The sequence below is a fragment of the Rattus norvegicus genome, chromosome 6 (genome assembly GCF_021556685.1).
Source record: "Rattus norvegicus strain SHRSP/BbbUtx chromosome 6, alternate assembly SHRSP_T2T, whole genome shotgun sequence".
Taxonomy (NCBI): Eukaryota; Metazoa; Chordata; class Mammalia; order Rodentia; family Muridae; genus Rattus; species Rattus norvegicus.
Genome location: NC_141539.1, coordinates 130,809,681 through 130,823,339, shown reverse-complemented (window position 1 = coordinate 130,823,339; position 13,659 = coordinate 130,809,681). Strand labels below are relative to the sequence as shown.

General features: G+C 51.5%; 1 long non-coding RNA gene across 1 annotated transcript; it reads right to left on the bottom strand.

Moving 5' to 3' along the window:
• Window positions 1–568: 568 nt before the first annotated feature.
• LOC148005452 (uncharacterized) lies at window positions 569–10,975 on the bottom strand. The gene is made up of 5 exons (XR_015623510.1): window positions 10,064–10,975; window positions 9,917–9,978; window positions 9,686–9,750; window positions 8,812–8,899; window positions 569–1,185 (listed from the first exon to the last, which is right to left on the bottom strand). It is a non-coding gene; the product is annotated as an uncharacterized LOC148005452 (long non-coding RNA).
• Between the last annotated feature and the right edge of the window lie 2,684 nt (window positions 10,976–13,659).

Here is a 13,659-nt window from a genome sequence, read left to right as displayed (position 1 = left end):
ACCACTCTTTCTTTGACCTATCACCCCCTTTCTTGGCCCCATTTTCTAATCCCCACGTACACCTGAGACCTCAAAGGTTCCTTTTGTAGGATTGCCCCATGCCTGCTACACTTCTTATCCTCTCCTGGGCTGCTTTTAGTTCCAGAAAGGCCTTCTGAACCCAAAGGATGGCCGTGGCCATCCTGTGGCTTGCCAGGGAGTTGTTCTTGGGAGGTAAATGCCCCCCCACCCTGAAGAGCATCAATCCTGGCTTCTTGAGAGTAGCTGTGAACTCTGGGTTCCCCTGTCCCTCGAGCTCCTCTGAGTCGGGCTGTGTCGTTGGAGTACGTTTGCTCTCTTCACACACACACACACACACACACACACCCTAAGTCCCAGCCTCAGCTAGCTGGAGCTCCTCACCACAGCCCTGACACAGTGCCCCACGCTGCGGACTTCCCCACCGTGCCTTCCGCCCTTCTCCATCATCCAGTTCCTCAGCTCCACCTCCACCCTACCCCTTAAGAGGGAACAGGAACCTCCCAACAGAGGGTGCTTTTGGGGACCCACCTTGACTTAGAGAAATGCTCCCCACCAGCATCTATATTTGCAGGGGGTTCTGGGTAAGGAGTGGAGTTGAGAATAAGGAAGCCTGCTATAGGAAGAAGAAGGGATGGGATAGTTAATTGTCCCCCAAGATAAACACCATCAAAGTCAAGCAAGGTTTCCAAGTAGGGACTGGCTATCAGCTGGGTTCCTGGCAGTCATGTCAGCACACGAGGATGGGAGGGGCTGGTTGGTACAGGCCAAGCTGGCACAAGGTCTTCACTCGTGCAGAAAGTGACTCCAACAATTAAGCTTGGTCCTTTGTTCCCCCCCACACACTCTCCCCCCCCCTTCCTCACAAACCCCGTGTCCCACTGTGCAGGGTACCACAGTCGCCCTCCCTGTCAGGCCGCTTCGCAGTAGTACTGCGGCGCCATGGAGAGGGGCTAATTGGATTTGTTGTCACCTCCTGAAGCTGCCAGGAGCTCACGTCTGCTCTGGTTACAGATGAAGACATCACGGTGACAGGCTCAGAGGCAGCTCAGCTGGCATCCCAAGGCCACTAATAGAGCCATGTTGATTTAATGTCCGAGTGGAGAGGTGTAGACAAGCTGTTCAAGTCTCCTCGTCCAAGAGAAGCAGGGATCTACCATCCGTCATCTGTGGATCAGTAAATAAGCGTCCATGTGCCTCCAGGACCTCGTCACCAGCGCCACAAAAGAATGGTAAACTATTTTAAATGGGGAGTGGGGACTTGGAAGTAGAGCATCTCTCTCTGGTTTATGCCACCCTCAGGGAGCCCGGTTAATTCCACTGAACATAAATTTTACTTAACTGTGTAATTATAAATGAATCCTGTTAGCTTTTGAGAGGCCGGTGAGCAAAAGGTGCACCCCCTCCCTCGCCCCCATGTGTGCCCTGAGGTGTGTGAGCACGTGGAGAGACACCATTAAAGACGAGGAGACCTCTTCCTTTTCAGTGGTTCGTTTACCCGTTTGATACAGGTTTAACTGAGAACCTACTGCGTGCTGGACATGGCAAGGTGGAACTTGCCTTTCAAAGACTCCTCTTCAGGTCATAGATGGATGACTATAACCTTGAATGATAAAGGGTAATAGTGTGGCAGGGGAAAGATGGGAGGGGGTAGCTGTTAGCTCTGTAGATGCGCAAGTTCAGGGTCTGCCTGCAGTCACCTGGCAGGGGCCACAGCGTTCAGACTCCACTACCATAGTCCACACACGGTATTATAGACCCTACCTCCTACTCTCCCCAAGGCTGGGTCCAGTGAGCTTGAAATGCCCAGTCTCCCCCGCTCCAGTCCACTAGTGGTCCTTGGATCTTGTGGCTCACAGGAGCCTGAGACCAAGAGGTATCTCGACGGGGTGCACAAGAGATATGTCCCCCAAAGTCTAGTGTGGCAAGGGGGTGTTTGAGTCACATAGCCTGTGGGTCTTAAAGCTCAGACTACTCCACCTAGCACAGAACATACAGGGCTTGTCCTATGCACTCAGACAACACCCCTCCTGAGAATCCTTCCAGACCCACCAGGCCCACCTCTTCTTCATCCACCTCCTGAACACACCTCACAGTCTGAGCGCACCGAGTACCCGTTTGCCCAGACCAGCCCGTACTCACTTTGCCGTTGCGGTTCTGAGACAGGATGTCTATATGTCATCCTGGCGAGCTGGGACCTGGCTTTGTAGATTATGCTAGCCTCGAACTCTGAGAGCCTCCTGCTTCTGTCTCCCCAGGGCTGAAGTTAAAGTGTGAACCACCACCACATCAGCCCAGCCCTGCTCTGCTCCCCCACCCCCTCTCCGCAGGCCTCCTTGGATGCCCCCACCCTCTGTCAGCATACACACATGCCAACCCTTCTGGACTGATCTCTAAGAACTCACGAAAAACAGTGACAAAAGAGACTCTCCACATCAACAGAGAGAGTTCTTGGAGCTCACCATAATGGGGAGCCATCTGAACCCCCCTCATAGGGAAGGAACAAGTTTTCTCTTAGTGGACAGTTTTTATCTTAATAAAAATTTAAGTTTAATTTTAAAAGTTTTTCTTTATTTTTTTGTGGATGGGTGTTTCACCTGTGTCTGTGTGCCTGAGGATGCAGTACCCAGGGAGACCAAGAGAGGGCGTCAGATCCCCTACAACTGGAGTTACAGACACCTGTGAGTGGTCATGGGCGTGGCGGCACTTGAACCCAGGTCCTATAGAAGAGCAGCCTCCTTTCTAGCCACAATAGTTTTCTTTAGGAAAAAAAAAAAGGTCTCATTATGCCACCCAGACTACTTTGAACTTGAATCTCTTGCCTCTGCCTTCATTAGATTACAAGCCTGTGTCACCACTTGAGTGACTAACTTTTTATACAGTTTTTTTTAGTCCATGTATACAGCTCTCTAGAAAATCATTGTTCCCAGCCATTATTGTGAGAATTCCTTACCTGGGAGACACAAATGACAGCTATCCCATCCTTATAAAGCCTCAGTGACGAACTGAAGTACAACTTTACCCTAGGAAACTAATATGTTCCTTGGGTTTGCTTACAGACCAGGGGTGTGTGTGTGTGTGTGTGTGTCTGTGTGTGTGTAGGGGGTACCGCAGGAAGTGGGTGACCCAAATGCAGCTGCAATGGAAAGTCTTTAACCAGCGTGGATGATGGCTTCCTAGAAGAAGAGAGGAGTCTTCTTTCAATTAACTTCCCCCAGCACCTTCTGAGACCCTCGGCCACATGCAATTAGGATAGAATTGCATACAGATGGCTGGGAGGAGCTGACAGGCTCTCAGGTGAGGATCCAATGACCCTCCCCACCCCCTCCTTCTATGAGCAACGTCAACAGTCAACAAGCCAATGTGATGGATGCTTGCGAACAGACACAGCAGGTCCGATGAAGATGGCGGCTGTTTGGCTTGGGAGACCCTGTTCCACAACAACCATGAACTTTGAATCACTGTCCGCTTCCAACACAGAACATCGAGGACCAAATGAGTTCTCCTTAGATGGAGATGTAAAGGGCAGGTTGCCCACAAAAAGGAAAGCTCGCAGATGCCCCCACAGCAAACTCAACACTGAGAAGCAGCAGGGTAGCCACTGCGAGGATCCAGAGTGGCTAAGGGAGCCCGAGCTCTCGAGCTGGCGCTCAACCACTCACACACAAGAGAACAGCCCCGAGCGCACAGAAGTGCCATGCATGGAAACCAGTCAGTTACCCTTAAGACACAGTAAAGGGTCAGGCAGTGGTGGTGCACACCTTTAACCCCAGCGCAGAGGCAGGTGGATCTCTGTGAGTTTGAGGCCAGCCTGGTCTACAGAGCAAGTTCTAAGACAGGAGTAAGGAAAGGCACACAGGGCAGAGGTTTGGTCCATTCAAAAATAAAACTAAATGCCAACAGCCACAGGATGCTGAACATAGAGTTACCAGCCCAAGAGGCAAACAGAAAAGGTGCCAGTCGTGAGAGGCGGGAACAAGCCTCTGGAAGAAGGGAAATGATGGACAGACGTCAGCTCAAGGGAGTAAACTTAGCTGGTTTAAAGGTGGTAAGGAAGGTGGTCAAGATGAAACAAGAGTGCCTCCACTACACCACACACACACACACACACACACACACACACACACACACCATACACACTCACACTCATACTCATAGACACACACACAAAGACATACACACACAAATATGCACATATACAAAGACACACAGACATACAGGCACAGATACACACCCCAACACCCCACACATACAAACACACACAAACACACAAACACACACCTCTACACACACATGCATGCCCACACACTTATACACATACTCAGATATATACAGAGACACACAGACACCCTTATATACACATGCACACAACCACACATCCATACACAAAGACACACACAGACATACACAAACACAGACACACACACACACAGAGAAATACATAGACATCCACAGACACACACACGCACAGAGAAATACATAGACATCCATAGACACACACACACACACATGCACACACAGAGACATACATAGACACACACAGAAACACAGACACAGACACAAACACAGACACACACACACACACACACACACATGCACACACAGAGACATACATAGACACACACAGAAACACAGACACAGACACAGACACACACACACACACACACACACACACACACACACACGCACAGGAAAGGCATGGGAGCCAGAGTCATCGAGGCCATTAGAGAGCCGAGCACAGGTGAAGTAGAGACCTGCGAGCTGGCTGAAGGCTGCCGTGGGTGGGAGTGAAACAGTCCAACTGGATGCTAGCTGGCTTTCTGGGGAGGCAGGACTCTAGGAACCAGGGCAGGTACAGTCCCAGGAAAACCAGGACAGGTTGTCACCTCTCATCAGTTACCCCCTGTCCCCACCCCTCCAATTCAGTGTGAAACTGCACCCCTCACCCCAGGAGAAAACCCAGTGGGGGTTTTGCTTTGCAGTGAAAATGAATTTTAGTGGAAGGTCAGCAACCTAGTGCGGGAGACCCTGTTTAAAAAATGAGTGGTGAGAAAAAAAGAACAAAAAAAAAAATGAGTGGTGTGTGTGTGTGTGTATGTGTGTGTGTGTGTGTGTGAGAGAGAGAGAGAGAGAGAGAGAGAGAGAGAGAGAGAGAGAGAAGGAACCTGGGGAGTCCTCCATTCTCCCTCAGCTCAGGATCCTGCCAGCCTTCTGGCACCTCAGATACCACCACCACCACCACCACCACCACCACCACCACCACCACCACCACCACCACACACACACACACACACACACACACACCTGAGTGTTCTGCTCCTCAGTGAATCAACCAATCCTCTTTGGAGGTGACTGTCCAGGACAAACAAGTATAGGTTCTGATCTTTTGGTGCCCCAAGAGAATGACCAGATGGCCACTACGCCATCTTACAACAATAAGTGTCCTCTGCAGGTCCTTTCCTGGAACAGAAAGGCTTCTCTCCTCCAGGAATTTCATCCTCTCTCTTAATCACAGGACGGTATCCAGGGACCAGCAGACATGACAGTCAGAGCTAGGGAGCTGGAGACAAACCCTTTAAAAAGAAGCAGGGACATGGTCTAGGGAAACAGCAAAAGAGGTCACAGCACCCACTAAGCGCCCTTCAGAGCTGGTAAACAGTGGGAGCCTCAGAGGGAGCTCATGGGGGCTGGAGTTGGGTTTGGTTGGTACAGTGTTTGCCTCCAGTTCATGAAGCATATTTACCAGGGTAGAGGAACAGAACCAAATGTCATGAATGCATACACATTGAAATAATACATTGAATCAGTTTACGTTGAAATAGTAACAATGACTGGATCACACGGAAGAGGCTGAGAACCCAGTAGTTACCCGGTCCTTGAGGGTGAGTGCTCCACCACTCCCAACCAAGCAAGCGCCCAAACCCGGAAAAAACCCGGAAAAGTTCCTGCAGGGCCACTGGCCCTCAGTTCATGACGGAAGCCTAGAAATGCTGGCTCTGATGGCAGTGGAGGGATCCACAGCAACAGGGTAAATTGACTTAGCAATGTGAGCCTCTCTCCACAGGAGATGCTGCTTGACATTAACACTAAACATTGCACCCTGGGTTTAATCCCCAACACCACACAAACGGGGGTGGGGGCGCACTCAGGTCATCACCTGAGGCAGGAGAATCAGAGATTCAGTCCTCAGCTGCATACCAAATTCAAAGCCAGCTTGACATACAGGAGACTGTGGGGATTGGGGAGTTGGGGGGGAGACGGGAAGGTGTCAGCAGCAAAAGGCTGGCTTTAGCCACAACAGTAGAGAGATAAGGTGGTCAAGCGGAGGAACTCAGAGAACCAAAGAGATACACTGATAAGTTATTCTCTGCCAGTGAAATGAGCCAATTCAAGCCAAACTCGAGTATATAAAAGCAGGTTGGGGTTGGGGATTTAGCTCAGTGGTAGAGCGCTTGCCTAGGAAGCGCAAGGCCCTGGGTTCGGTCCCCAGCTCCGGAAAAAAAAAAAAAGAACAAAAAAAAAAAAAAAAAAAAAGCAGGTTTACTGGGAAGCCACTCTGTGGCGGGGTCACTAGTCCTAAGGAACAAGGCCAGGGAAGTCGCCACAGGGAGGGAGACAGAGGAGAAGAGGAAGAGAAAGAGAGTGTGCACACACAGGGAGAGAGAAGGAGGGGAGGGCAGACTGAAATGTCTGGGTTATTCAGGGAGGAACTTCTGGGAGAAGGACTCCCGGCCCCACCTTGACTGGAGAGTTCAGGGTAGAGGGTGGAGTTGCCAGCCTTGCGCTGTAACAGGTAGGGACTGAGGGATGCTGGGAGAACCTGGAGGCCATTTAACTTTGGTTAAATGGGTACCTTAGCCCCTTGTTCTGGTCTGGAACCCAACGCATGCAAAGCACAAATCCAACAGCAGTGTGTCCGCAGCTACCTGCTGTTTGCTTGCCAATCTGTATACTTTCTGGAAGGACTCACTCATTCTGTAGTCAGAACACACACACACACACACACACACACACACACACACAACGTTATAGTTGAAAATCTGTGCTAGCACAAGAGACAGCCTGCTGTTGGGAGCTGGGGAGCTGCCTGCAAGGTCTCTCTTCCCATGGGCAGCAGGAGAATGAGACTTCAAGAACTCTCCTAAGTCAACCTCTCAGTGGCTCTGGGACCAGCTGGGATAGGAGCTTTGAGGACATGCTAGAGCCTGAGTGGTCTTTCCCACAATTTCCAGAAAAGACCAGACCAAAGAAGGAAAAAAAAAAAAAAGCCCAGTTAACTCCTGGGAACTACAAGGACAAAGGAATCTGGGGTGGATGGTCCCTCTACACCTCACAGCGACTCTCGAACACTTCTTCCCAGATGAGAAGTCCACAGGCCAGGGTATAGGGCAGTCAAACCCCCGCAATGTGCCTGGAAGCCCTGTAACAGAGGCTTTCAGCTCAACAATGTTCCTTAAGTAAGGGAAGGTTCCGAAAAAGCCACAAAGACAAAGGCCCACCAAATAATGACCAAGGTCTTATCTTCAAGTGGGACTCCTGACAGCAGGGGCAAGGACTATCTCTGACTCTGTTCCCTGCCTTTGAGACTCTTTAAAAGCCCTGGGCTGCCTCAGTAGGAGAGTGTGCCTGGTCTTACTGCAGCTTGATATGTCAGGGCTGATAGAGTGATAGCTATGTGAGGCCTCCCCTTTCCTGAAGAGAACAGGAGGAGGAGTGGATGTTAGAGGGAGGGGATGAAAAAGAAAGAAAGAAAGAAAGAAAGAAAGAAAGAAAGAAAGAAAGAAAGAAAGGAGGGAGGGAGGGGAGGGAGGGGGAGGGAGGGAGGGGAGGGAGGGGGAGGGAGAGAGAGAGAGAGAGAGAGAGAGAGAGAGAGAGAGAGAGGAAATTAACCGAGGTCACCCCAACGATAATAAAGTCTTGAAAGCATGGTGAAGCTGGGGACAGCTAACCTCCTCCTGAACAGTGTCCCCACAGGCCCCAGCTCATCCCAGAGTATCCTCTTCCTCAAGGCACGCCTAGCATAACACCCAGGAAGAAAGAATCCATGAGGCTGAGAAGAGTACAAGGTTGACCAGTAGTCTTCCTCACTGCCAAGACAGTGCAGGACCCACTGGCCTCGTGGCTGGGAAGGAAGGAGGCGAGGGTAGGTCTCTGGCTGTGCCACCCGTGACCATCTTTCTGTTGTCTCTGGTAGTTACTGTGCTAGCTGAGTGGCCACAGACAAAAGAGGTCTCCTTTGTTATCAGAGCCATGGTTTCCCTCATAAGAGAGACATCTCATGATCAAGCTGCCAGGCGCACCGTGAGTACGAAGGTGATGTCATTGTCCCATGCCACCTCCCTCCCCTCTCTCTCCCTCCTGCAGGCTCCTTTGGCGATAAGCTTCTCACTCACCAGCCCATTGTAGCTTCAGCTGGGCTCTTGGCCCAGTGTGGATGGTTTTCTTCCAAGAAGGCTGGCTCACACGGCTCGCTTTGGCTGTGGCCAAAGCCCTGTGGTCCACCCCACTGGTGGCTTACGCTCCGTTACCGTCCAGTAAAGGAGGTAGTTCCAAGAGTGTCCCAAGAAAGCCAAGAAGAAGCTATGTCACCTGTCAGAATGTAGCTTCAGAAGGAATCTCTTTTCTGTCACGGTCACAAGCCCCTGTGGTGGCTTGAATGGATGGGCACAATCTCATAGGGAATGGCATTACTGGAAAGAACTAGGGTACATGGCTTTGTTGGAGTCAGGTGTGGCCTTGGTGGAGGAAGTGTGTCACTGGGGTGGGCTTTGAAGTTTCAGGAGCATACTTCACCTTGACTTTGGGTCAGCGTGTTTCTTTCCTATATATTATCTGTACATTTGCTCCAAGCTGAAGGCATTGCCTCTGTCTGGTCCAGAGCCTTCCAGAAGGAAAGAGAAAAGAGAAAGAGTGTGTGCGGAAATCCAGTGTCAAAGATCCTGTGCAGATATATATATATATATATATATATATATATATATATATATATATATATATATTCCTGCTCACTTGCTATTGGCCACAGCAAGCCACGTGCCACGTGCCAAGCTCAAGATCACCAACAGGGGGCAGTGTGGGCTTCCCACAGGAAAAGAGAATAAGGATAATGGTACGTCCAGCACCCTCCTGGGGACAGCCTCTGTGCCACAGGTATGGACACACAGACTTAAGCCAAGCCAACAGGGCTAACAAGAGTCATCTTCAATCTCCCATGCGGGCTGAAGCAGGACAGAGCACTCATTCTCTTTGGTGGTCCTGAGAAGGTGGGTGTGAGCCTGAAGCCTCCCAGCAGCTGTCTTGGTACTGTGAGGAGACAGAACCCTCCCAGTTCCTCATAGCATAGTTTGGACCCCTGCCGCCAGGGGTAGCAGGAGCTGTTTGGTTGTAAGGATCTGCTCAAGCTATGAGTTGGGTTCTGTCACCTGTCCCTCACAGTGTCCTAATGAACGTAAGGTGACCCGAGGCCCTGCTTGTCTGTGGCAGGCGGGCTTCCCACAGGTGGGCTCTGCATCGCTGCCACAACGAGAGTCCTTCAGGACAGAGGCCTGCAGTTCGTGTGTCTGATCCCTGTTCTAGGTTCAGAAATCTGATCCCAGGTTTCTGTTGCTGCGACAAAAACACCAAGCTCCAAGTGCATGTTGGGGAGGAAAGGGTTAATTCAACTTACACTTCCAGATTGTTGGAGGAAGTCAGGACAGGAACTCAAGCAGGGAAGGAACCTGGAGGCAGGAGCTGAAGCAGAGGTCATGGAGGAGTGCTGCTTACTGGCCTGCTCCCTTATAGAACCCAGGACCACCTGTTCAGGGATGGCCCCACCCACAAAGGACTGGGCCCAACCCCCTTGATCACTAATTAAGAAAACACCCTACAGCTGGGTCTCATGAAGGCATTTCCTTACCTGAGGCTCCTTCCTCTCTGATGACCCTAGCTTGTGTCAAGTTGACACACAAAACCAGTCACCTAGGGAACCAAACACATTTGAGGGGAAGGCATTTATAAAGCACCTACTGTGCGAACAGTTGTGCCAGCTGTTTCACATACTTACCATTCTAACCTTGAAAACGTCTGTGGGATGAACGCCACTGCTGAGACTCCAAAAGGTAGATCTGTCCACAGTCACACCAGAGTCGGAACCAGCGGAACTGGAGCCTGCACTTACCAGTGTGTTGGCAATACTGTCTCCTACTGTGTCATCTCAAGTTCTGATTGTCTTAGTTAGGGTTTTACTGCTGTGAAGAGGCACCCTGACCAAGGCAACTCTCATAACGACTTTTAATTGGGGCTGGCCCACAGGTTCAGAGATTTAGTCCTTTATCATCAAGGCGGGAACATGGCAGCATCCAGGCAGACATGGTGCAGGAGGAACTGAGAAGGAATCTTCATCTGAAGGCTGCTAGCAGATACTGGCTTCTAGGCAGCTAGGAGTAGGGTCTTAAAGCCCACGCCCACAGCGACACACCCACTCCAATAAAGCCACGCCCACTCCAACAAGACCACACCCACTCCAAAGAAGTCACGCCTACTTGGACAAAGCCACACCCAGTCCAACAAGGCCACACCCAAAGAGTGCCACTCCCTGCGCCAAGCGTATACACACTATCACGTTGGGAATTGTAGTGGGAGGGAACACAGCACTACTGTTGACCTGACCTACTTGTGACTGGGACTGGTGTGTGAAGACGGAAGGCAGACAGAGGCAGGAGGATCACTTTATCCAAGTGTCCCGCCCCCACATTTGTTACTTAGTCTCACTGCGTTTTGCCACCTCTCAAGTCACTCACATCCTGTGCCAGCGGTGCGCCTCTTCCCACGGCTTTCAGACTGGAGTCCACGCCTACCTGCATTCTAAGCACAGGTCAAGCCCAGAAACCTCTGGGCCCATGCTGCCCGGGTCCTCTGCTGACCGGGTCCTCTGCTGCCCGGGTCCTCTGCTCCCTCTTACTCCCAGTCCTATGCTTCCAACCTTCTTACACAGAGATTATTAAATATAACCCCCATCTGCAGGAAATATGCAAAAACTGTTTATGTTTGGGAACTAAAATACATAAAACTGAGTCATCAGGCAGTTCTCTGCTTCAGCAAGCGATACATGCTCAGGACAGCAGGAATAACAGGAAAGCCTTTCCCGCCTGTCATTCTGCCTACTGGGCACTTCTGGGCAGAGTCCAGGGCTGGCTGCATGAAGCTAGGACCCTCCACGCCTTCCTCAGATAGAGCCAGGCTCTGGGGCAGAAGAGGTCAAGGACCCTTATTTTGGCCCATGGTCAACTTGAGGGGGTGATGGTGGGCACCTCTATGCTCCTGATGTACCTCCAAGACCTGACAGAGCTCAAACCCAGTAACAATTCTTTTTCTCAGCTCGTTATCTGAATGGCTGCTCTCCCTGGCCCAGAGAAAGGGCTAGGCACAGCTTGGGAGCCCAGTGACCTGCCCCCCAAGAGAGAGGGACAACTGCCCCTGGCAGTCATCCCTCAGACAGTCCTTATCGACTCTTCCTCATTCCTTCAACCCTACTATTCAGACATGAGTCCCCTCCCTGTGACGCCTGGCCATGGGAGACACAGGATATAAGGGTCCTGAGTCCTGGGCAAGCAGGACCCTACTGACTCACTGTATACCCTATGCCTTCTCTGGACCTACTGAGAGCATGTCCAGCTTCTAGCTAAGTTTGAACCATGATAGATCATCTAAACAGAAGCTTGAGAAAGCCTGCCAGGAGTACACATGCTCGTTCAGTCACTCAACAAACACCAGTGGAACACTGAGAGCCGGTGTGTACCAGACTCAGGGGTGCTGGACACATTGAAGCAAGACCCTGACAGAAGCTGCTGCCGCTTAGAGCCTGAGGTATCCCCAAGAAAGCACCTGCCTAGCAACTGTCCAGTCAGCGTGCTGCTCCCTGACCCCCTGTGCTGGGCAGAGCTCTGTTCCACAGCCTTTTTAAATTTACTTTCAAAAAGGAGAGAGCATGATTTTTAGTTTGGTGCAATGGTCGAAGTCTGTGAAAATTCTGATGATTTTTCCCGTGCCTCAGTTTCCTCATCTGGAGATACAACAGAAGACTTCCTTCTCAGGGTGCAATGGTGGTGATTTGTACCTGCTTGGTACATAGTAGGCAGCCAACCTTGTCTGTGGTGGTTGTGAATATGATGGTCATTTGTACCCACCAAGCTCTCGGGTCACAGGACACCCACCTGTCACCTTCTCCTGTCCCCACCAAGACTCCCCTGAGGGTGAGCGTCAGCCCAGTCACCAAGCTGCTTTCTGTCTTTAGTGTTCTTGCTCCCACGGGTGTCACAGGACTCTACCTGTCCCTCCCACTCCAGAGCCGTGAGGACTGAGTTGCACAGTGCCTGTCCATGACCTGTGTGCTTTTCTTGTGAGTGGAGTTAGTGTCTCATGAATACATCGAGTATTTCTCCACAGGCAGACTAGGTTGGGGTGCTTCGAGCTGTGAGAAAGGGGATAAGAGTGGAGAGGGTTTGCCCTTAGGTTTTATCCACTGCACCCCAGGAGGCCAGGGGGTGGGTGCCTTAGAGCAACTATGACTGACTCTCTGGAGCCCGGGCAGGGAGGGGATCCGCCCTGTGTGTGTGTACCTGTGTCACACTTGTGTGACATCTTGCAAAGTCACCCTAGCACTTCACAGGGATGCTTTGAACGGGTGGACCACGGAAGCAGAGATCAGCAAAGGTGCCAACCTTAGACCTCCCCGGGCTCCTGCCATACCTGACAGCAGCAGTCACTGTCAGGCTCAAAGTCCATTAACTCTTCGAAACCTTGGGTCTGGCAAAGAAGATGCCAAGGAGGGCCCCTTGGTTCCTCCGTCTCCAAGCCAGGGTTACAACTGCACTGAAAATGTGGGTAGTGGGGGGGGCCCAACTTTGGAGAGAGCAGGCCTCCAAGCTGCTCAGACACCAAGGATACTCCCCACACACACACACACACAAAAACCCTCCTATTCCAAGTGCCCAGGAGGTGATGTGGCTGCTAATTGTGTCCTAGCCAAGATCAGCAGACTAAGAAAACCCAGACTTCCTGGATTCCCTGCCCCGTCTCTGAGAAGCCCACCAATTGTTCCAAATCAATATGCAGGACTCCACCCTTCCACAGGGTGGAGAGGGGGAAAGACATCAAGGTCCTTAGGTACCTCGAACAAATGTGACGAGAGACGGAGGCCTGGACACACGCACATGCACACACATACGTCTTCTCTTGGTGTACCCAGTCTGGGAAGCTCATGTACACCCCATGTCTACACCCTGATACAGATAGACAAGGGAAGCTATCCCTAAACCGTGCGGTGGGTGGGGGAGCGGAGACTGGTCTCTGGTGCTCTCTGCAGCCGGACTGGAGGTGTGTTCTGCGCGCGGCAGTACATAAACTCTTGGCAAAGTTGGCTTTGCATGGTTTGCTGAACTCCGGAACGCAGATGTCCCATTTGTGTTTCATTAGCGCCTCGGCCGCTCTGCGCCTCTCGACCTCTGCACCAGGCAATAATGGTCTGGCGCAGGCCCATCCGCACCAGCTGGCCGGGGACCTGCTCTGCCGACCAGGGCTGTGTCTGCTGTCAGCCCTTTCCAGGCGACTGGATGGCTCCTCAGCACCAGAATGTCTCAGCGGGCTTGTGTGAGCAGGGCG